This window comes from Panthera tigris, chromosome A1 (assembly GCF_018350195.1).
Source record: "Panthera tigris isolate Pti1 chromosome A1, P.tigris_Pti1_mat1.1, whole genome shotgun sequence".
Taxonomy (NCBI): Eukaryota; Metazoa; Chordata; class Mammalia; order Carnivora; family Felidae; genus Panthera; species Panthera tigris.
The window spans coordinates 72,394,837-72,420,297 of NC_056660.1; the positions used below are offsets into that span (position 1 = coordinate 72,394,837).

The following is a 25,461-nucleotide window of genomic DNA, read 5'->3' on the forward strand; positions in this document are numbered from 1 at the left end:
TTTAATTCTCAGCTACAGAGAATGATGCCTATACACTTTGTACCCTATGTGGAGTTTTTTGTTTTGTTGTTACTCATCATAATTTAATAAATTATTTTGATAATGGTAATAATAGCTTTCAACTCATAAATAACTGTGAAATCCACAATAATTAAATGCATATTGATTTTCCATAAGCACATCAAGATTACGTCACCTATAACAGAATCTTAGCATACATTTGAGTATTTCCTCCAGAATGATTTTTGTTATGTCCTTGTATCTTCATATCAAATGACAAAGATTAACTATTTCTCTTCATGGGTAATACTTTCTGTAATATCCTGCAGAAACCATTCATCTGCTTCTTGAGACATCTCTTGTTTGCACTCAAAAATTACAAACAGTTCATCCTTGGTCTTTTGTATAAATTAAAAGATATGCAAAAATATACTGTCTAATGAAGAATTTAAGTCATGATGTCTGGACTAGAAGCATTTTTTTTTTATAATCTCTGAAAAAATTCTTGCATTTTCATTTAAAACATGAGGAATCTCCCTCTTAATCCTTAAAGTAAAAACAGCTTTTGAAATATTTGAAAAGTAAAAAAGGTAAAAATGAATTTGAGAGCAATGAGCTAAGGATTCAAACATGAAGTCACTCCATTGAGAAACACCTTGTTGATAATCCCAAGGGTTTACAGATACAGAATTTGGGTCTCAGACTTTTGTGATTGATGAACTCCTAGGTTTAGAACAGAAATGGTACTCACTGCCCTGTGATGTGAGTCCAAATACTGGATCCTTAAAGGAAATTCCCTTCCCAATGGTCACCTCTGCTTAGCCCAATAAAGTGTGCCTTCGGTTGAACTCCCTCACAATCTTCTCAAAACTAGTAAAAAGGCAGGGATATTTTAAGTGATTTTTAGCATATTACATTTCAGGTGTTCTACATTCACTTTGCAAAGTGAAATGAGTAGATATGATCCTAGGTGTGTATCATTTGCATTATCAACCCAGATGATAATGACCAGGATGGACACAGTAAGGATGATATAAGGACACCACTGAATGGTCATGAGTAAAAACAACACATTCTCAAATTGAAGAGCAATAAAACAGTAAAAACAAACAAAAATCTTGCAGCATACCCACTTCTTGAGCTACCATCGTGCTACTGTGCAGATGGAGGGGATATGAAACAACTAGGAACTTCCAAGTCAGACTCAGACTGGTTTGCAACAAATTACTCAGTCTGAGATTGAGTTTTGTTACTAACTTGGAGAGTCCAGGTTGTCTTCAGGCTTGCACCAGAGGATAGAAGTAAACACCAATGCACAGTGAAGGTTCATTAACTGTGCTTTTCCCTTAACCACTGAGTTATACTAACTAGGGCTTTCTGGGAATTTCTGGCTGCCTACCTCGGAAATTGATACATACATGTAAAACATATCATTATTATATCGTGTTTAATTCTAGCCACTGTACCAAACAGTATTCAAATTACTATGCAATACAGGTTTACACAAGGAAAAGTGTGCCTTTTGTTATTTTATTTTTTTAGCATAGAAGTGCTAGCATCTTATTTAAATAAAATTATTAGTGGGGCACCTGGGTGGCACAGTTGGTTAAGCATCTGACTTCGGACCAGGTCATGATATCACAGCTCGTGAGTTCAAGCCCCATGTAGGGCTCTGTGCTGACAGCTCAGAGCCTGAAGCCTGCTTCGGATTTTGCACGCGCGCGCGCGTGTGTGTATGTGCGTGTGTGCGTGTGTGTGTGTTTGCCCCTCCCCTGCTCATGTTCTGTCTCTCTGCCTCTCAAAAATAAACATTAAAAAAATTCAAAAATAAAAATAAAATTATCAGCAAAAGGAAAAATATATAAATTATAAATTTGTAAAATTATAAATTCACAGAATCATGAATTTGTAAATTATATTAAACAATACCTATATATTTCTAACAGTATATATACACATATATAACATATATATTATACATATTGTTAATTCATGATCACTAAATCAAAAGCACTTCAGCGAAGATCTCAGAATCTTCTCTAAACTACTGACATATTTAGAATGGAGCCTTTCTTATAGATTATTACATTTACTGCAGGCCATCAAACAAAAATTCTGCAGCTCTGAAAAGACTGTTCACTGTCAGTTCAAAGAATTCTTTATCCTTTTAAGAGTTTTGAAGCCTTTGGTGCATTATTCAAGTTGCCTGAAAAACACATAACTGTCATAGCACACACAGTCTTCTTTCTGGAACACTGAAGAAAGATGTACGTGTTTGGCCCTTCATATTTTTGGAGAATTTTTTATTTAAGCAGTATCTTATATAAGCAACTAGAAACACATGAATGATGTGTTTAGTTACTAACATGACATTTTCAAGTTGACAGTAAATGATGCAAAAAATCAGAGGCTGCAAGGTCTTAGTGTTGCCATTAATAACAGGAGAATGTGACTTTGACTAATTTGGTAGTGTGTCTGTGGTATCTGTGCTGATAGTCACCCTTATAAAATTAATGGAGGCCAAGATGTATACATTGTGAAGTCAGGGATGCTTGCTAAAGGTATATCAGAAATGACACAAGGGTTAATACTTCGCCTGACTTTTTTTTCAGTTTTAATTTCAACTATTTTATCTGCAGATTCATTTTATCAACTGCCACATTAGTAGAATATGGCCAATTTTACCAACCTTATTTTTAAACAGATGCTAGACAACAGAGAGATTGTGCTTGATGAAAGTTTATTTTGGAATGCCTGTCAAGAAAATCTATTTTCGAAATCATTATTGACCTTATATTCCTATTTTAAACAACTGCAATGTGACTTTGCCTTAAATTCATACATCCCTGTTTAATTCTAAAGTTGTGTTTAAGCTGAAAGTTAATGCAAAACTTGGACAAGCCACCACTCGCTGTCACATAGGAAAGACTATATCAATCTACTTTCTGTGTCAGACTCCCCTCCCTCCCCTGGGGAGCATGCCATGCACTTGATCCCTCCAGATACATGTGGGAACAGCACTGGGGCCCATACCGTGCCTATGGGGGTCACTTAGAAGCTTTCTAATCAGCTTAACTCACCAGTCTGCTGTGCCCTGCAGACTCACTCTTCCATTTCCCAGAGGAGGGACTGGGAAGGGCTCCAGGCAGGATCAGGAGGCCAGCCCCAGGCTCTGCTCTGTTGCTCTCTATTATCCCGCTGGAAAGCATCCCATGCTAGGAGGATCCCAGGAGAGAAAGGACCTTCCATAGCCTCAGTCATTTACCAAATCTCACCGAGGGGAAAAGGGAATAAAGTCGAATGCTAAATACCCTTTTCTATGAATTTTACAACTGTTCAAACTCTTCCTTGACGCGAGTTCTCATCTGCTAAAGTGAGCCCACGGAGGTGCTCCTGCACTCAGTGACTTCTTAGCTTGCTTATGTAACCGATCTAATTTAAGGCATGTATTTTTAAAATTTACATCCTTCCTGTCCCTGTCCGGGTCATTATTATCTGAGTTAGACTGGAAATGATAACACAGCCGGGATCCTATCTGTTCAGTTCACTTTACAAAATGATTGGCCCAGAACCAGATGTGACCCTTAGAGTAAAATGCTTCTGTTGGGCTGACAGTGGTCTTTGAACATCCCCTTCGAGAAATGCTTTCCAGGTGGGGGCCGCTCATCACTCAGCTTAAGTGTCTCTGCTACCAGGTTCCATAACTGAATTCTGATGAAATCGCACACGAGCAGCTCAAGTCCTGTCGGCAACCCCACTAATGCCTGCAGCCCATTTAAAAGAGGCTTCCTGGTCACAGGCTAAGATTTCTGAAGTGTCCCTTTCTTCACAGAAGAAGAAACAGAGGCCCCGGAGGTAAACTGGTTTGTGCGGAATTGCAAAGCTAATTGGCGGCTATCTCCTGAGGCTCAAGGGTTTGCCCACCAGAGAATAAACAGTGGACAAGTTAAAAATTCTAGAAAGGTAGCTTCTAAGATAAGAGAGAACAAAACAACAATATATACTGACATCAGCTCCTAGCCATCCCTAAAGTTACTCTTTTATGAGCTAAAGCATTTAATCAGCATGCCGGGTAGTTAACTGAGTGGCTGGGAATGGATTTAAAATGCATTGTTCCTTCAAAAAATAAAAACCAAGATGCTCTAAAATGTAGAGTTTTCAACCCCCAAAAGTAAGCTTCACTCTGCATGTACTTTGTGTGCAAAAAGAATATATTTCATTAAACTCCAGGGTATGTGTTAGTCTGCAAAATTCCTCTCTGCTATCATAATGTGCCTTTGTTAATTTTCAAGATAAATGACTGAAAGCAAACAGCAATTGCGGAATCACATGCCACCAAATCCATCTGCTCTAGGGTTTAAAGATGAAGTGCACTGTGAACCCACCTGTAAACTGAGTGTGTCTGAAGCCCCTTCTGCAAGTGGTCTGCACAGCGTGTCCAAGGAAGGAAGATGGAGTGACAATCTATGTTATAGACTTTGTGACTTATACACCAACTGGGCTTATTTTTTATTTTCTTTTAATTTGGGGGTTTTTCATAACTTTAAAAGTATTAAGAACTTATGAAAAACATTAGAAAAAAAATTACCTGGAATCGCTTTATTAAGACATGACTATTGTTAACATACAGCTATATTTCCTCCCAGTATTTTATATGCATATGTATAGACAAACACATAAAGACAGATAGATGGATAGATAAGATTTATTATGGTTTATACAATGTTTTAATCCTTTTCCACACAATACATTTATTTTACTAGTTACTGTCATATATAAACTTATGTATTTCTTTATTGTTAGAGGTTTGGCTTATTTCCACTTTTTGCCTATTAAAAGAACACTACCATTAGCAATATTCCAACAAAATTTACATGTTATATTTAATCAATTCATTTGCTAGAGTGTTCTCTTTTTTTGAAGTTTATTTATTCATTTTGAGAGAGAGAGAGAACATAAGTAGGGGAGGCACAGAGAAAGAATGAGAGAGAGAGAATCCCAAGCAGGCTCTGCCTTACCAGCGCAGAGCGTGATGTGGGGTTCAAACTCATGAACCATGAGAGCGTGACCTGAGCTGAAATCAAGAGTCGAATGCTGAACCAACTGAGCCACCCAGTCCCCTGCCAAGGCGTTCTTCCTATTCCAACTGAGAGTTCTGTGTTATATGACTGTCTTTATTACTATTGTCTATTGTCCCTCATCAACTTATAACACTAATAAACTTAATTGATCTCTTACTCTATGCCAAACACTGTTCTAAGCACTTTTAATACATTTGTACATTTTAATCTTCGCAATAACTTTATGAGACAGATCTAGTATTATCTTTTATCATCTTTAAAGAGAAGAAGAAACTAAACCACAAAGAGAGCCCTCTGTAACTTCCCTAAGGTCACATGGTTAACATGGGATGATCGGGTATTCGAACCCACGAGTCTGGGTCCCAGGCCCTGCTTGGAATCATGAAAGCATATCATATCTCTAAAGGATAAGATTGCGTGTTTATTAAGCATGCTCTTTTAATATATTTCCCATTTTTAAAAGTACCATGTAAGAACAGGAATATTCATGTATTGGGATAGCAACTAATTTTTGAAGAAAATAAAGCATAGGAAGGAAATTGTCCTAGTGACTCAACCTGCTTCATTAAAACAGCTTCTTTCTGAACCTAAATGTCCATCAACTGATGAATGGATAAAGAAGTTGTGGTTTATATATACAATGGAATACTACTTGGCAATGAGAAAAAATGAAATCTGGCCATTTGCAGCAACATGGATGGAAATGGAGAGTATTATGCTAAGTGAAATAAGTCAGGCAGAGAAAGACAGATACCGTGTGTTTTCACTTATATGTGGATCCTGAGAAACTCAACAAAAGACCAGCAGGGAGGGGAAGGGGGGGAAAAAAAGTTACAGAGGGAAGGAGGCAAACCATAAGAGACTCTTAAATACTGAGAACTGAGGGTTCATGGGGGTTGGCGGGGAGGGGAAAGTAGGTGATGAGCATTGAGGAGGGTACCCATTGGGATGAACACGGGGTGTTGCATGGAAACCAATTTGACAATAAATTTCATATAAAAAATAAAAATAAAATAAAATAAAATAAAATAAAATAAAATAAAATAAAATAAAATAAAATAGCTTCTTTGACATTTGTCTTACTTCTCCTCTTGCAGAATCACAATCTGCAATGTCTCATATTTTTTTGAGAGAAAGACTATAAAGTATAGTTCAAGAAGTTTTAAGTTTATAATATAAAGTTTTAAGTTCAAGAAGTGAATAATGGAGCATTGTGATTCCCATATTTGGGACTATCCTGGCAAGTTGCAGCTGAGATGAATTCTAACTTGACCCTTTTCTAGACACAACCATAGAGGAGATGCTTATCTCTCTACATGCCACATTTCTAATCTGAAAATAGGGCCGTTAACCTCTCCCTTGGTGCTACGGTGAAGATGAAATCAAACACCACAAATAAAACCACGGGCACAGTGGCTAATGTATACTAAATGATATTTTTTTTCGTCTTCTGCCTTGTTCCCTGAAACAAAGCAAATAAAAATAAAACCCAGTTTTAAACAACACAGTTTAAAGTCTAAGCTTTTATAACATAACGAGTACTGTCTCGTTGAGAATAAATCCTTCAGGAACTCCATTTGAAATGTCCCTAGCCCCGCCCCCCACCCCCGAAGAATATGCAAGCACCCCTTCTCATTCTCCCAGTGAATACACAGGATGCCTTCAGAGTCTGCTCCCAAATGTTACACTGTTACAGAGTTTACATCTTACTGGAAACAGATGGAGTCAGGACGTGATGCTCAGGGACCAGGCCTAAAACTGTATTAGGTGCTTGACCTAATATATCAGGGAGGAAGCTCTCTACATGGTAAATACCCATTACAAGCATCATTTGAGTCTATTGTGGCTGCAGCTCTATATGTATTAAATAATTGTTATTTCCTTCATTCAGTCTGTTCAAATAATAGTCCCTCCTTAGGCCACATGCTGCAGGAAAAATAGGCAATGATTTCAGCAGTCTCCAGGCATGTCAGCCCTGAAGAATAAATAACATATTTATCTTTAAAAAATTATGTAGCAGGTTGAAAAAAATGTCATTTTTAACAGCCGGCACCAGAGCTCCCCTAAGGGAGAGAACCGTCTTTAAGAAAATACCTGGATAGACTGCTTTAAGCAGGGAGGAATGACCTGAGGGAATGCTCTATGTGAAGACAGCAAATCCAAGACTGCTCCATGAGACGTTAACAGAATCTGGGGGGGTGAAGGAGGCATCTAGAGAGGAGAGTGGGCGAGGCATCTGGAAGAGTGGAGGGGACGGTGGACAGCAGCAGGACAGAAAGGTTTGATCATGCAGAAAAAAGTGGGTAAAAAAAAAAACAACAAAAAAAAAAACAACTCCAAGTGGCAAGGAAGTCAGGGCATTGAGTTATTCACTAAGTCAGAGTTTGGTTCTGCGACATAAACCGCCTTCATCACTGCGAACCTTCAGTAAAGCTGTCATACACACCAATGTCTCGTTTGAACGGTGGTTTTGGTTTCACTTCTGAGCATGCGAGCAACAGAAAAGGAAGAAGCTCCAGCGACTGAGATAAAAATCAGATGGAGAACTCAGCGGAAATATGAAAACACATCTAGGGTGAACATGAGAACATGAGCCCCTAGGAAATAAGAGACACTGGGGGGAGTTGGGAGTTTAAGTCAACTTTCTGTAAACTTCAAAGGGACCTAACATAAAGTCTACATGAATGAAAAGAAGCACTCTCCAGTTGACAAGCATAAAAAGAATAGGACAAAGAGGCACTTTCCAAGGGACTTGGGGAAATGAATTTAGACTTCATCTATTTCTGCCTTGTATTTTTTTCCAGATGCTTGAGCTTTCAAGAGTATGACTTATTATAAAATCATTTTATATGCATTCTAAATGAACTTAAGTCACTGTTTTGGTGAAAAGTAAGGCATTCCTTCTATAAGCTATGAACAGAGTGGTGTCAAAACTGAATTCCCTGGATGCAGGCTCTGAGTGTGCTCAGAAGGCAGTAAGTGTGGCCCATGGTGCTTCCACTGTTTCTTGAACACTTGTATGGAATTAGAAATGGCCACTGAAGGGTGGCTCCCTCTCTGAAAACCCGACTCAACAGCCCAGCGAAGTATGCATGTGTCACACACACAGTATAGCATTTCTGGCCTCACCTCATCTCTCTCTTCACAGTTATCCATCCTTCAAAGCAAAGCAACAAAATCCTCACCCCCTCCGCCATTCCTCTGACCTACTCCACCATGCTCACCAACAACCTCCTAATTGTGCACTTACAATCTGTCCTTTGTCCCCATCCCTTTCCTTGTTCCCTTAGTCCCAGAATATTAACAGTAGCCCTGTCATTAAACTAGTCACCCCAGCTGGGAATCCTTGATTTTGTTTTCATATGCATCCCATTATTACTCTGATCCTAACTTCTCAGTCATTATGTAGTTCTTCTTCCTCCACAAGTATCTGAAATGCTTTATGTTTCCAGATCCGGTCCTGCATTCTGTTTGCTTACTCCATAAGCATGCCATGCTTCACCTGTCACTGAATACCTCTCCAGATATCTCATCTCTCCCAGATCCTAACCTCTACTTCCAATCTCTACTTCCCAAAAGCATGCTGCACAGGTCTCTCTAGGTATCTCATCAGATAACTCAGTATCTCCATGTCTGGACCAATGGAGACAACAAGAGACACGCTGCCAGGATTTAGCCTTCCTCCAACCAGGTGCATCTCACAGCTATACCAAGGAAACAAAATCAGATATTTGCAAGGCAAAAACAGTATCTTCCACTAGCCATATAATAATGGATAAACTCCACCCATATGTGAATTAAGAAGATGCCAAAGATTCCAATCTTGCTGCCCCACTTGTCCCTATCTCATTATAAGTCATCACTTAAGCAACCATCTGAGCCACCTCTGTTTTTTAAATTTGCATTTAAATTCCATTTAGTTAATGTACAATGTAATATTAGTTTCAGGTGTACAATATAGTGATTCAGCACGTCAACACCCCCTGGCGCTCATCACAAGTGCTCTCCGTAATCCTTATCACCCATGTAACCCCTCCCCTCACCCCCTCCCTTCTGGTAACTTATGCAGTTATGGGGGCTGGCTAGCCAAGTCCAGTTACTTCTTTATAGTTAGCAGTCTGTTTCTTGGTTTCTCTCCTTCCCTCTCCCCCCTTTTTCTCATTTGTTTTGTTTCTTAAATTTCACATATGAGTGAAATCATATGGTATTTGTCTTTCTCTGACTGACTTATTTTGCTTAGCATACTATACTCTAGCTCCATCCATGTCTTTGCAAATGGCAAGATTTTATTCTTTTTTATGGCTGAGTAACATTCCATTGTGTATATATACCACATCTTCTTTATCCATTCATCAGTTGATGGACATTTGGGCTGTTTCCATAGTTCAGCTATTGTAGATAATGCTCTTACAAACATGGGGGTGCAAGTGTACCTTTGAATTAGTATTTTTGTATTCTTTGAGTAAATACCTAGTAGTGCAATTTCTGGATTGTAGGACCATGTCTTATTTAGAAATTATTTCATCTATCTTAATTATAATATCATAATTAACTGAGCAACTGTAACAATAATTGATTTCCCTTTCCTTCTAGAAAAATATATCTTTATCTCCACTACACTTGGTGCTCCCTAACAATATGTTTAATAGAATGGCTCTGTAGACCAAAACTTCCTCATACCCACTCTACTCTCAATGTTCTACCCTCAACATTTATCTTAAGCTCAGCCACTAAGAGCTTCCCAAAGTTGTGGTTCCTAAAATTTCAGTTCTCAAAATGCATTCTACATACACAAGTCCTCATAAGGTGCTCCATTTTTAAAATGATATTCATAATTAAAAAAACCAGATGAACATAGGGGAAGGAAAGGAAAAATAAGATAAAAACAGAGAAGGAGGCAAACCAAAGAGACTCTTAAATACAGAGAACAAACTGAGGGTTGCTGGAGGGGATGTGGGTGGGGGGATGGGCTAAATGGGTGATAGGCATTAAACAGGGCACTTGTTGGGATGAGTACTGACCACACAGAGCCTGCTTGGGATTCTCTGTCTCCCTCTCTCTACTTCTCCCGTTTGTGTGCGCTCTCTCTCTCTCTCTCTCTCTCTCTCTCAAAAATAAATAAATTTTAACAAGGCAAAGGAGAGTCACCAAAGGCATAAAAGAAAGAAAAAAGAAAGAATAAATCCTGGATGACCATATAATTGGACTTGTTTATTCATTTAGAAATGACAGCTACAGGGGCACCTGGGTGGTTCACCTGGTTGAGCATCCGACTGCAGCTCAGGTCATGATCTTACGGTCAGTGAGCTCAAGCCCTGCATCGGGCTCTCTGCTGTCAGCTCAGAGCCTGGAGCCTGCTTCGGAATATGTGTCTCGCTTCTTTCTGTCCCTCCCCCCGCTCACACTCTGTGTGTCTCTCTCTCAAAAATAAATAAACACTAAAAAAATTTTTAATATTAAAAAAAGAAGAAATGACAGCTACAAACTTGTATCCTCCTGATGTCAGATAAAATTTTTCATAGAGCAAAGAATAATATTCATAGCCCTGTAATAGTCTCTTTAGTGATTTGATAAATGTTCTTGGTACACAGAATAAAACCATTCTTTTGGTTGTGAATGTTGCTTCAAGGGCTATTTCACTACTTCATTAAGAAGAATTTCCAGATTGTGCATGTGTGTGTTATATGAAATACATTCATGGTAGCTGTTTTTCTAGAGATGATAAAAAATCTAGAAAAGTAACTTTTGTTGGAATTCTTTACACATGTGTATTTCCAGAAGCAGGGTGAGCTAATGATTGGTGTGATAAATGCTTGTTCATACTTTTATCAGATCACTAATAAGCTTGGTTTCTGAATAACTTGGAAAGTTACACTAAGAATTAATATCGTACCATCTTTGCACAGAATTTTTCTCTATTTTGTTATTAGACTGAGAGTACACTATATTCCAACATCTCTAAGGATCTTCTTCATAAACTCTCCACTCTTTTAGGCCTGTGTTTAGTCAGGGAATAGATAAGCCAGAACCTTACAGACCAGCCAAGGGGCGCCTGGGTGGCTCAATCAGTTAAGCATCAACTCTTGGTTTCTGTTCAGGTCATAATCTCATGGTTCATGAGTTTCAGCCCCGTAGCAGGCTCTGTACTGACAACATGGAACCTGCTTGGGATTCTTTCTCTCCCTCTCTCTCTGGCACTCTCTCTCTCTCTCTCTCTAAATAAAATAAACATACGTACATACATACATAAGCCAAAATAATACTTTGATAATTTTTTGTACTTTCATAGTGCTTAGTAAGTTCCAGGCACTGTTCTAAATGTTCTTAACACTTACAACTCCCAATGAGGTAGGAACTATTGTTATTCCCACTTACAAATGATGAAATGGAAGCACAGAGAGGGTAAGTAATTTGCCCGGAGTTACAACAGCCAGTATCCCAGGGCATGAAGCCAAGGTAGAGGCTTCAAAGCAAACAATGGTAGTTGCAGAACCATGATCCAAGGTAGGGAGTCGGTTGAAGGATCAAGGAGAGGGAATGCTTCATGGACCAGGGTTCAACAGCAAAGCAGCAGCAGAAGGAAAACAAAAAACAAACAAACAAACAAAAAACTAGACTGTATGTCTCTGAGCCATGGCTTAAAGATTCTTAGAACATTCTCTGACTGAGGGCAAAATTGGTCTCATTGTTTAGGGCAGGCTCCAACCTTATAGATGGTATTTAGTAAACTCACTTGGGGATGTTTTACTTTAAGGGGCTAAGGATACTAGACAATCACTGTGTATCTCCTAACCAAACATGTCTATATCCTCTCTTCTGACTGCATGATGAGCATTTCCTCCCCTCAATTTTAAGAATGAGCTGTTCCATTTTCTCCACTATTGCTCATCTGTCCACCTCGAAAGAAATTCCCTGCTCCTCAAAGTATCCCCATCACACAGAATCTGATCAAGTTACTCTTCTTCCATAAAATCCCTCTTTTCCTTTTAAAGGAGGAAACAGCCACAATATTTATTATCTGCATATTGCACACAGTCACGTATTTCATTGAAATGTTTTGTTTTTCTGCATGAGCATCTCGCCTGGCAAATCTCTGTGGCCAAAGACCATTTAGGATTACTTACCTCTATGACTGACTCATAATGTTCATTAGTGTGGATAGCTTGTACAAAATGCCTAATGGGCATTTGTTAAATGAACATATCAATGGAAAGCATAATTTATGTGTTACCCTGCTTTTTCCATCAACCCATTCATGTTTGGTCCACAAAAAGTGCCCAATAAATCTTGATTGATTAATTCCTTCGCTGTTGAGTCAGAAATTGTGGAATTAACAACAAATACTATTATTGCAATCTAGTATTTGTTATTTTAAGTGAATAACAGTTAACAATATGAAGTGCCTCAACTGCTTTGTTTAATTGCACAGAACCCATGCTACAAACACTACCCCAGGGATTCATTTCTAAAGAAGGCAAACACTTTCTTCCTTCTTTCACACCAGGGAGGACACACGGCATATGTTTTGGTCCTAGTTGGTCTTCTCTGTCTCTGACACATAGCTGACAACAGTTCATAAATTTGAGTTTTCATGGTGATAGCAATTAGAAAGAAGGCTTGTAACTCAAGGCTACCAAGTCCCTTTGCATCAATATATTCTGGGTTTGCTTTGACCTTTTTGAAAACGTTGCATATGTATGCTGCATGCTTGCATGTATTCTTTCTGGCATTACACTGAGACTGTGAAGTTAAATGTCATTGCAGCCTAGATATCCAAGCCACCTTATCATATGACATTATTTGGGATATAATCACAATGAGCAAATCTGTTCCATAGGAACTGTTTAAAAGGTAGGCATGTACCTTTTTTGGTAATTCTTTGTGAAAACCTCTCTACTGATGCCATGTCCTTTTTATTCTTCTCCTCCTCAAATACTTTTTTACCTTATTTATTCAAATTTCAGACCAGAACTATAGGGCAAGTCACATAACAATTTATATCTCTATAATGAGAAGAGATATGAGTTGATCACATGTCTAATACTGAACGCTTAATTTTAAGAATGGTCTTACTTTTTAATACAAACGGACAAGATGACACAAAAATACACCAAATAGGATTTTAAAAATGAGACACTTCTAAAATTATTGTTACTATGCATAAAATATTAGTCTTTTTACTTCCCCCATTAGACCACTCGCCCCCCTCAAAAAATTTTTATCTCTGAGAGAATAACTCTTTGGTTGCTAGAAGTTCTACTTTTTTCCCTCTGTCTTTCCACTGCTCAAGCATGCTTGAAACTCGCTTTAATCATCCTCTATGCCAAGCATCAGGCACAGTGCCTGGCACACTGTAGCACTCAGTAATTGTTTGATCAGTGAATAAGAGAGAATCTTTTGAAGTTACACAAACGAACCAAAATCTTTCTTTTGAGGATGGATGATAAAAAAAAAAACATTTGCATCAAAGGATAAAGTACTCTTTCAAGTTGAATCTGTCTACGAATCTAAAAATTCAAAGGCTCTAGTACATTACCTCGGCATTTTATTTTTTTTCCATACCACTTTGAAACAATAATTTTGTTTTATCTAGCTTTTTAATTTCCTTCAATCACAATCATGAAAAACTGAGAAAGTAGTCTGTGTTCATGTTAGCCTGAAAAATATAACGTGTTGCAAACTCACGAAAACAATCTGCCATAAATAGGACAGTGATAGTCTCACGTATCTTCATATTCTCAGTAATTAAGAGGAAAACCGATTCAAAGTCCAAAGCTGAATTCACACTGATTCAGTTTTGTATTAATTCTAAATGCAGACCAAGATATTTACTTCCTTTTTTATGTAAGATTTTTTTAAATGTTTTTTTAATTTATTTTTGACAGAGAGAGAGAGAGAGACAGAGCATGAGCAGGGGAGGGGCAGAGAGAGAGGGAGACACAGAATCTGAAGCAGGCTCCAGGCTCCGAGCTGTCAGAACAGAGCCTGATGCGGGGCTCGAACTCACGGACTGTGAGATCATGACCTGAGCCGAAGTCGGTGGCTTAACCAACTGAGCCACCCAGGCGCCCCTACTTCCTTTTTTTTTTACTACACCATAATAACATTTTTTAAAGTTTACTTATTTATTTTGAGAGAGAGACAGAGAGAGTGAGTGGGGGAGGAGCAGAAAGAGGGAAAGAGAGAATCCCAGGCAGGCCCTGCACTGTCAGCCCAACACGGGGCTTGAGCTCACAAACTAAGAGATCATGACCTAAGCTGAAATCAAGAGTCAGCAGTTAACTGATTGAGCCACCCAGGCACCCCGCCCCCCCCCCCACAATAACATTTAGAGAATCAAAAGTACTTCAAAACCCTCGGAAGAAAAGTATTATCTAACTTGTAAATAGTCACCTCCTCACACTGTAGCGACCACTTTTTGCTTATTGATGGAGTAAAATATATTTCTTTCATTTCATATATGTGAATGGGTGGTGTCTTCTCATTTTTATAAGTGTGTCCCCTTGGACATTTTTCCCTATAGTCTGAATTTGGCAATTCTCTTTTCCTGTTGCAGTGCCCTTAAGTGCCAAGGTCATCCCCATGGCATGGTACTAACACCACCACACCTGCTCCCCTACCAGCCCAGCCTCTGGACGCAGGACTCCCCAACCCTGAGGTCCAGAGCAATAGCTCATCTTTGGCTCTCTGGACCCAATTAACTTTGGTTTTGTGCCAGCTACCAATTTTCCCATTAAATTCTAGTGCTGTCCCTGAATCCAACCCGAACACAGCACCGTGTTTCTCTGCATACGCAAGTCTTGGCTGTGGTCGTGAACTTACGTCTGGAGTGAGTGATAGGGGACAACCTTGAGCTAGGTCCAAGGCCACGTCACCCTTCCCTAGCAGTTTCACTGCCTTGTCCCTCCCCATCCTCCCTTTAAATCACATCATTGCTCTACCCTATACAGTTGTCACCAGCCCTAGAGTCAACCTAGCAGTGGCAGAAAGCCACCCTGCCAGTGAGTACTGCTCGGTGGGCCAATCCAGACCTATATAGTTGGTAACTGTCCTTTAGTGGAACGTATACTGTTGCAGAAATCAAATAGAAGTCATCTAACCAATAACATTCTAGAAAACAACATCATTCTTTTCCACTCTGTACCGCTTTCACATAAAAATTTTGCCTGTCATCCTTGGGCCATGCTAATCTTCTCAAATTGTTACAATTTTAGTAAATGTGCTGCAGAAGCAAGTGCTCACAGGAAAAAAAAATTTTAACTTTTTTTTTTTTGAGAGAGAGAGAGAGATGTAGAGCATGAGCAGAGGAGGGGCAGAGAGAGAGGGAGACACAGAATCTGAAGCAGGCTCCAGGCTCTGAGCTGTCAGCACAGAGCCCGACACGGGGTTCAAACTCATGGACCCCGAGACTAGGACCTGAGCTGAAGTCAGACACTCAACCGACCAAGCCACCCAGGCACCCCTTACATAAAAATTTTTAAAAATCAAAACAAAGAGAGGGTTGAAATTGCACAGTATTATTTTTTAGTAAGCTGCATGTTTTCTTGGGTCTGATTCTAAAAGCAGAAAAAACATATGCTCTTGCTAAAAAAGGTGATTGATACAGATTCTCTAACTTTTTGGCTACAAACTATGGGAAAGTACTTACCGACTCACTAACTCAAAATAGCCTTATGAATTCCCTACATTCTTATGTGAACTATCATTTAAAAGGTAAACTAGGCATTTTTCTTCTTTTGAAATTTATAAATTTCAGGGCATTTTATACACTGGGCTTGATCTTTTCTTCATAGCAGAGAAACCTTCTGAACCTTCTGAATATGCTAGCAAGTTCTTCTGTGTTCCACTGAGAGCCCTAAATACAGAAGGTCTGGGAGAAGAAAAGTGGGGAAGTTTGCATGGTGTTGCTAAGAGAAACCTAGTGGAGTTTATTAGTTCTCTGTCTCCAGAATCTGTTATCTGTTCACCAAAATATATAAATATAAATTAAAATAGATGGATTGATAAATAAAACTTTCTAACACAAGATAATTATCAACCACAAGCTAAGGGGCTGCACATGACATTAAGCTACGCTGGAGAAACTGAGGCCAAAATTTCAAGAACCTAATGTGAATATAGTGGGATCCTAAAGAATGAGGCTGGCAAAAAAAGACAGCACTCAGAAGCCGATGGCTACAGTGCGCCTGGAAGGATTCACGTTCCCAAGCAGGTGTCCGCCCCCTCGCTCTGGTTCTGACCACCATGATCGGCCACCCCTCCTGCTGTCCACTCGGGCTTCTCTGGCCACAACCTGGAAGCGCTTGAAAGAGGAGAAAAATGCTTCAGAGTCGCTGCAATGACTCAGCACATTAATGCTGACTCTACGGTTATCTGATTTAGAGCCAGCCTGGCTTGTGACCCCGGGTCACCCAATCCCAACCACTGCAGACTGACCAGCTGGCCATACCTGGTGTAAAACTTGTTCTTTGGGCTTGCGTCTCATGAGTTCGCATGAATCAGTGCTCAATACTAAACTAGCCTTCCTGGTTTTTTTAAGCCTTTTGTCACACCAGAGATTCATGGATAGGTGTTTTGAAAATGGCTTGATAATATTCCACTAATGGCTCTACATTTTGTGGGGCTGTGCTGTTGTTAATAAAAGGTCTGTTTTCCATGAGTTCAAATTAACTGACAACAACTAAGGGAGTTTAAAAGAAGTCAAATTTTACCTGCCAAACATTTCCTACTATATGCTCCAGAGCAAAATAAATATGGAAATTTCTATGTGTTTTCAAAGCAGAAGATTCAAACATATTATTCTTCTCGAGGGTAAATCTTTCACCCTATTATCTTCCAGAATTTCAAATGTAACAGGAAAATGTGAGATCAGTATCCTAAACCACTTCCACAGGTAAGATCATATTACTATTTTTTTTTAAGGATTAGCACATCAGCTTGTTCTGGGTTTTCATATATAGAGTATTCACTACAGTGTCAAATACATGCTAAGTACTCAATAGACAAGAATTCTGAGCTTTTCCTTTAAGGCATGGGTAAGACTTTGTGATTTCCAAGACAAAAGTTAGCAAAACAGGGACTCCTGGGTGGCTCAGCTGGTTGAGACTTCGGCCTAGGTCATGATCTCGCTGTTCCTGAGCTCGAGACCTGCATCAGGCTCTGTGCTGACGGCTCGGAGCCTGGATCCTGTTTCACATTCTGGGTCTCCTTCTCTTTCTCTGTCCCTCCTCAACTCACACTCTGTCTCTCCCTCTCAAAAATAAATAAACATTAAAAAAAAAGTTAGCAAAACATACACCAGATAGAAGATATCACTGTAGCTACAGCAGTGGCTTGAGACTCAGCAGGATAAGAAACATCTCTATAAGAACACATTTTTTTAAAGCATGGAGTCAACCAATACAATGAATGGCAGGGCAGGTAGAGTGCAAGACCACAGTGAAAACCCAGTGTGGTTCTGGCATCTCTTAGGAACACAGCAGACCACAGCAACAGCTCTGGTTTCTTTGGAGGACACGTGTGACTTTGGCCCTCTCTGGGAGATTGAGCTCACAGCGCTTTGAGCAGGAGTCACAGACATCAGCGGCACATGGATTGTACTCATCAGGCTGAGATGAAAATGACCTTTGCCCAGGGCCAGCCCTTTGCTCATGGTCTTTCCAGGGTCAGCAAATAAGAGAGGCAGTTTTTCAGGCAATAGGAAAAGAATCCACACATTGCTGTCCCCTGCCAACCCCACTTTTCCATCCACAAACCCCTGTCAACAGGCTCCATGTTTCTTCCTCCAGAAGACGCTGCAGGTGGGAGGTCAGGTGTTCAAAACGACTTCAGAAGGCTCCCTCTTCTCTGCTGTGACATTTTCTGGCATCCTGTCAGCTGGCTACTGAGTCTTCGGCATTCACTTTGTACAATGAATTAATGTATAAGAAACTTGCTGATGTTTGCAGGCTCAGCACTCTTAATATTAGAAAATGACAAAACTTACTTATTGAATTTGTTTTTTTAATTGTCCTCCTTTGGAGAAGGGAACCTTCCATGCCTTCCATGCGCCTTGTTACTACCACAAGGACTAAATTCATCCTGACTGGCCTCTTCCCATAAAGGGCCAGAGCAAAAGCAAATGTACGTGCGCGTATCATATCATGATTCTCTGGGAAGGGGACTGCTTACTTCCAGGGGTGTAAGTGGCTGGCACCTGAATGAAATCAAACACTGAAGAAAAATGCCACTTGAGGCAAGAGAAGAGAAGGGGCACAAGGCCTCTGGGGTGGTATCTATAATGTGCTGCTGAATTTCACGTGACTTTCATGAACCACGAACTGCATGCTTTACAATATTTTACCAAGGCATTCTTTTCTAACAAGCCTCATTTCGTTTTGCATCCTTTTTGCTGTATAATATGCAAAAGAAAGAGAAGCACAATCGCTGAAAGTTCCGTCTCTGGGATTTGAAGTGCCCTCACTTGCATGCTGAGAAGGGTTATAATGAATATTTTTGGCATCAGCTGCTGAGAGCAGCTTGGTACTAGCAGCGCTTGATTCAAAATGTCATATGATACAATAATACACAAATTGAGTGCACAGAGGGGGGAAAACATCATGCAACCTGTCATAGGTACAGCAATTTCTCGTGAGTATTCAAGGAGACAGAGGTAGAAGTAGAAACTTGAAATCTGAAAAAAATCAACAGTCAACATCCACAAATGCTAGAAAAACATTGTTAACAAATGGAACATAGCATTTTTTGCGTAATTGTAATACCAGTGGTTTCTTTAGTCAAAACCGTAGAATTCATTTATGAATGATCTGGTACAATTCAAGTGCTAAAGTCAGGGGCGCCTGGGTGGCTCAGTCAGTTAGGCATCTGACTCTTGATTTTGGCTCAGGTCATGATCTCACAGTTTGTGGGTTCGAGCCCCTGTTTGGGATCCTCTTCTTCCCTCTCTGACACTCCACTGCTCATTCTCCTCTCTGTCTGTCTCTCCCTCTGTCTGTCTCTCTCTCTCTCTGTCTCTCTGTCTCTCTCTCTCTCTCTCTCACACACACACACACACACACACAATAAACTTAAAAAAAATTACTGAAGTCAATGAGAAAGCATATCTACTTAATATAATCAAATACATTTCCTATTAATTTTTAATAACTGATTTTCTTAAAATAGCAGCCCTTTTCTCCACTGCTTAATTTTTGTTTTCAACTGGTCTTTCTTCAGAGGCAGATTTAAAAAACAAACAAACAAAAACAAAACAAAAAACCCTACCTATTCCTGAATACAATTTGGGTAACTATTAGAACTGCCTTATCTAAAAAATCCCTAAATATTGGCTATGAATTATCTAATAGCAACTTTAAAAATAAGTACATTCCAAATGTTAATTTCAAAGACAGTCCTTGAACACCATGGTGTCCCCTTGTCTCGTACTTTCTCATTTGTGTTTGGACATTTGGGTAGTTACCATGTTAGCCATTCCTCTTTTTATTTCCAGTGTTTTTCTAATTGTTCGGCTACTTCTGTTCCTTGCGTCAATTAGTGACATCTTCCCAAATTAATTTTTGTTTCATATTTATTATATCGACTACCTTTGTCCAAGTGCTGGCTCCCCAAACCAGTTGTTTTATTCAGTGTAGTTACTCCCTCCCTCTGTGCCTCAGTCCCCTTGTCCTCATAAGGCTTCGGTGAGGACTGATGAGCTAGGGGGGGCTCTTACAACTGCATCTCGTGCATAGGGAGCTCTGTGTTCCTATTCCCATCTTGAAAGTGGAATTTTTTTAAATGTGAATACATATTATTAAAAGTATTTTAATATATCATTTTTTATTTGTTTCTCCCCCATGGGTCTACAGATTACTTCCGTTTAGGTCATTGGTTCGATTATTTTAAGTTGGCCATCTGTAGAATTTTAAAACAAGGAAGAATCCTAAAAATCATGTTTTCCAACTTTCGTTTACTATAGTAGGTTCCTAGTCATCATGATTATTGTCATCAGGCTTTTGTTAAACAACTAATTATACTACTCAGGGACTCTGACGCCACTAAAGTGCATTTGTCATCTAAGCTTTGGGCCTGGAGATGTCCTTGAGAGTATCGACTAATTCAATCTGTCCTTCTGATTCATTGTTTTCATAGCATAAATCTTCACCACATACTGCACTGGGATAACTAGTCATGGTATAGGTAGGAAGGATTCCTGTAGGCTTTCCTCACCCCTATGCAGACTTCATTCATTCTTTTCCTTTGACTGTCCAGCCCAACGTGGCTTATAACCCGTTCGCACAATTACCATGCACTGGATCCTGAAACCACCTTTCTGAAGGTAGGGGCAAGGCAGCTATAACTGCCTTTTCCTCCTCTCACAGGAAACTGGGAGTCAAAGGTTAGGATCATGCCCAGGGACAGAGAATTAGATGTGCCACAGGGATCTGTAAAACCCAGGCCTTAGGATTTCCCTTCGTAACATGTTTTTACAGTGCATGCTATTTCTCCCCAGATGTGTCACTACCACGTCAGCAGAAGCAAATATCCTAGTGAGGGGCACAGAACCAAAACAACGTAGAAACGGAAAAATGATGCCTGATTGGGCAGTAAGCCATTCACTCATTCAGCGGTTTAAGGTTAAGTTCACACTGGGGCTGTCTATACGATGTAGATATTGGGGCAACAGATGATTGAGTTCCATATTCAGCCAAGATGTGATTGAAAAAAAAAGTCCTTTGGGGTTATAGAAGAGAAAACCTACAAAGAATTGGCCTCGACCTCATCTGCCTATAGACAACGTAGGTGTTAAGTTTAAACTGTTGGGACTATGCTTTTTGTTCTTTACTGAGGGTTAGGAAACGATTATTGCATAAATAAGGTAAATGAGTGTCATTTCTAAAATGAAATGTTTTCACATTCTTATCACAAAAATTTCAGTAAAAGGAAGTCTGTGTAATATCCTCATGATATCTCCAGGCCCACAAAGGCAACAGATGGTCTCTGGGTTTTAGAGATCTCTTTGTGTTCTATATTAAAATGTTTCCAAAAGATTGACATAGTGTAAGAGTCTGATTCCTTATTAAAAGATTTATTCTCAGGTTTTGTATGACTTCTACGAAGTATGAGATATGAGCCATTGTGGTTTGTGGCTTAGGTTGATGGCACAAACCTTTTCCCTACACCATACCAGAATTATTTTCCATCTCCCTACACCATATTGGAATTATTTGGTCTGCAAATAGGGCAGTGATTAGTTGCCAGGTCAATGATTAGTTGACCTGGTCATCCACTGATATGCTGCAAGGTGATTATCAAGTACATTTTTGCTAAAAGCACTCAAGAGCAGAAAAATGTTTAACTGCCATAAATTCTAACCACAGGATGAAACAAAACTGAACAAAGGAATGGTAAATTTAGTCTCAAGCTTAGAACCCTGAAGCATACAACTGCAGAAGCACAAGTGTGTGACTGTGGCACGCCATTTTCCTTCCAAACCAATGCCAAAAACAGCCTTGGAGCCTGTGTTTCCTTCAGTCAGATACTAATACTAAAGCTCAAGAAATGTAAAACAAGACAGCAAAATGGGAATTCAGTAGGAGTGCTGAGATGTCAGGAGTGCTGACATTAAGTGTATTTCTTTGGCTAGTCACAAAATCCTCATCAAGAGGCCAAACTGTCTAATTCTATCATGAGGAGAACATGGATGAAAGAACTTAACTACTGCACATATTCCCATTTCAATATGGTAAACCATCTGAGTATAACAGTCACCAGAGGCAATGGGGAGAAGTCTGACTACTAACTGGGCCAGGTGATGAAGGTCAACATTGACAGCATTACTTCATATTGGTAAGTATTGATAGGTACCCTGCATACGATGTGATGAAAATGACACCTTACATCTGAAACCTTCCTCCCCAAAATCCATAATCCTAGGCTAAACATGGGGAAAATGTCAGATAAACCCAAATTAAGGAACACGCTACAAAACATTTGACCAGTGTCCCTCAAAACTGTCAAGGCTATCAAAAATGAGGAAAGTTTCCCAAACTGCCCCAGTGTAGACAAGTCTGAGGGGACATGATTAGCAAATGTGATGTGGTATCCTGGATGGGATCCAATTACAGAAAAAGAACCATAGGTAAAAACTAATAATATCCTAATAAAATACAGACTTGTATTAATAATAATGTATCAATATTAATTAATTGTCACAAAGGTACCACACTGATAAGATTCTAATAGGGAAAACGAGGGTATGGGGAACCCCCTGTATTATCTTTGTGACTCTTCTGTAAATCTAAAACTATTCTGAAACAAAAGTTTTCTTAAAAATAAAAAAGTCTCTCCTTCAATTCAACTGATATCTGTGGATCAGAATAATTCAAGTAAGCAACTATTTTTGTATTTCTTCTGCTTCACAGAGGAATGTGATGGGAGCCATGGGAAGCTGCCCGTGCAGCCAGGATGCCCTCACAGACTGCCCATGCAATGGATATCTGCTCTCCCCCTTATAGGCCCCCCGTTTTATTTATGCAAGTTGGTCTTGTTATTCTAATTATGTAATTTAATTATTTTTGAAATCACAAGCATAATTGCAAAAGAGAGAGTTGCTATTTCTGTGAAAAAAAAATAGATTGAATGATTTGAAAAAACTTGATAAAGGCAAATGGCTAAAAATACTCCTTTGAATATGGGTGTTCTTGTACCATAAAAGATTGGAAGAAAATGTCATGAAAATCAAGAAAGATTCTGCACTCAGATTGCTTACATCCTTCAAGTTCTGCTCCACTTAAAGACACCAAAATTAGAAATCAGAGATCATGGGTGTGATTTCTACAAGAACTCAAATCAGTTCAACCATAATCAAAGAAACCCCATGGGGGTCAAAGTACTGGTGAATGAGCATTAACATAAAGTGAAATGTTGAAGGCACATGTGTATCATTTTTAATAATTGCCCTGTTTTATTGCTTTTTTCATTAACTTATCTTTTCAATTAACCAATTACTACTGATCCCAACTGACTATCCAAGCCATTCTACTGAAGATGATTTTTACTTTCATCTTTTATGCCTTAATATTTTACAGCACATTTTCAGCTTTCCTTTAACTGGTAAGTTCAGGTTTTTATTTTGCACTGTTTTATAATGAGCCCATTGCACAATTCTGTCACCTTCCCCCCCTCCCACCCGTGGACTCTAGACACAAGGGCAATTGCCTAATTATGCTGTGCTGCTCTAAGAAGCACAGTCGTTAAAGCACCTTCTTAGGGGAATGATGTAAAAGTGCCAAGGGAAAACTAAAGACAAAATCCCCAAGAAAAAAGAAGCTTATTTTTTTAATATAAATTCAGTGTCTGGGAAAACAATATCATTTCCTCTAAGTGAGTCTGTTTTCAAAGACCTCTAAGTTAAGAGTCGAGCAGAGTACTGATTAAATGTGACATGCTTCTCTCTTGGCTTCTAGATGATAAATTCTGCACCAGATGATGACACTGGATGTGAATCTGTTTCTCATATCGTGCTGAGAACAAGATCACTAAGACATACTTTACCTTTCCCAACAGAATCCATCTTTTCAACGATGGTGACAAAGCTGTTTCTTCCTACGTCAGTAGAAAACTCATTCTGATCAAAGTTGAATAGTACCAAGGGGTTAGAATTTTCTAAGTAAAAGAACAGCAAGATGCCCTAAGGACACAAAGAATGGAATTAAATGGTTATTTTCAAATTCAGCTATTCACCAAGTATATATTAAAAATTAGTGTGGTCCTGTCTGGAATATGCTTCAGAGGAGTAATTTTAAAAATAGGACATTTGTAAGAATACAGTTGAGAAAGAAATTGAGGAGTTGAGATGGATGCGAACTATCCCTTAGGAATATAAAGCAGTGCCGAACATCCAGAAATCAATGCTTCTTGGGATTAAGAATTGTGCAAGTTTAAAGGTTAGGATTTTCAGCACGCACATAGGTTCGGTTGGACTTTTTATATTTCCATTATGAGCACTGTTGCCATAAATACCAGCAGGCAAGTAGACAAGAGATCAAGAGGAAAATCAAACAGGAAAAGGACTATTGAGGCTTTCTGGACTTCAACCCATGACCTCCTGTCTCTCCCAGTTTAGAGGAGGGGATGGACAGGGGAGCAGAAACTGAGTGGTAAAGACGCTGGGTGGGGGAGGGGGTTCTCCAGGAAGCAGAGCAGCAGGAAGGCCAAGGTTCCTCAATTCTTTCCTCTTCTTTGCTTCCCACAAGAATTAACCTTGAGACTCAAAGCACAACACAAAAGGGAAAGAAGCCAATGAGATGAGCTGGGCAACATAGCAGAAGCTCCCAAAGACCGAGGGAGGTCAGATTTTGAGAACTCATGTGCTAGAGTAACACACAATGTGAGCACCCCCCAATAACATTGTAGAACACCAAAGGGAAAACGAATCCATAAGCCAAACACAAAAATCCAATAAACTTTAAAAGCTCGCGAATCTGATCCCCAAACTGCTGTTTGCCTAGGTATTCCATCTTTCAAGTGCCTGAAATTAAAATTTATTAACGGATATTGTTAAGGTTACCTATTCTACCTTTAGAACATACGTCTATCTCCTGCTACATTCTCATAGAATTTAAAATCTGCCGTGTGAGGAAAACACAAACTTTTAATCAAAAGTAGAATCATACACGTAAAGGAGACCGCGCTGTTTTATAAATGCAGCAACGACGAGCAGCCTTCGCTTCACAGCCTGGCTCATAACTCAACTCTCCCCCCAAGCTTCTTTGTTGGTTCCTCACATCCTTCTTCCCTGCACCTAAACTTACAGCAGCAGCATGTATATTCTCTGCCTTCTCACCTAATTGCCACTGGATGCTTCCGTACAGGTGTCTGCATGGCATGCATCATCTAAACCAGCATCTTTCCCCAGACTCTGTAGTCCTCTTGTTTCCCCTAAATGAGGGAAGTCAGCATCATCTGCTCAGGATCAAAACTTCCATATGATCTTCCATCACCCTCCCGCCCTGATCTCCCACGTGTGGTCAGCCACGAAAATCTGCCCACTCTGTCGCCACACCAATTCTAGCTCACAGCCCCATTCGATTTTGAACTTTATGATAATAAAAGTTTTATTTTTTATCTGTTTTCCATTGCCATAGCCCCAGCACCTAGTACAGCACCACACACCCGAAGATACACGTTACATATTTGTTAACTAAAGTTATATAGTACTAGACCTCAAGACAATACTTTTAGTTTAGTTTTAGTCTTTTATGCTGGCCATGGTCACATACAGGATATTTTTTAAGAGATCCTTTGCCAATCACTCTGACGTAACAGCTTTTATATTCTATATTCTCCTCCTGACTCCAACAATCCCCTACCAACGTGCACACACATGCAAACACATAAG

General features: G+C 39.4%; 1 protein-coding gene and 1 pseudogene across 6 annotated transcripts in view; both read right to left on the reverse strand.

The window, feature by feature from the left end:
• FGF14 (fibroblast growth factor 14) overlaps positions 1–25,461 on the reverse strand; it is a 612,361-nt gene that overhangs the window by 480,395 nt on the left and 106,505 nt on the right. The window lies entirely within an intron of this gene.
• Positions 15,220–15,315, reverse strand: LOC122232325 (annotated as a pseudogene).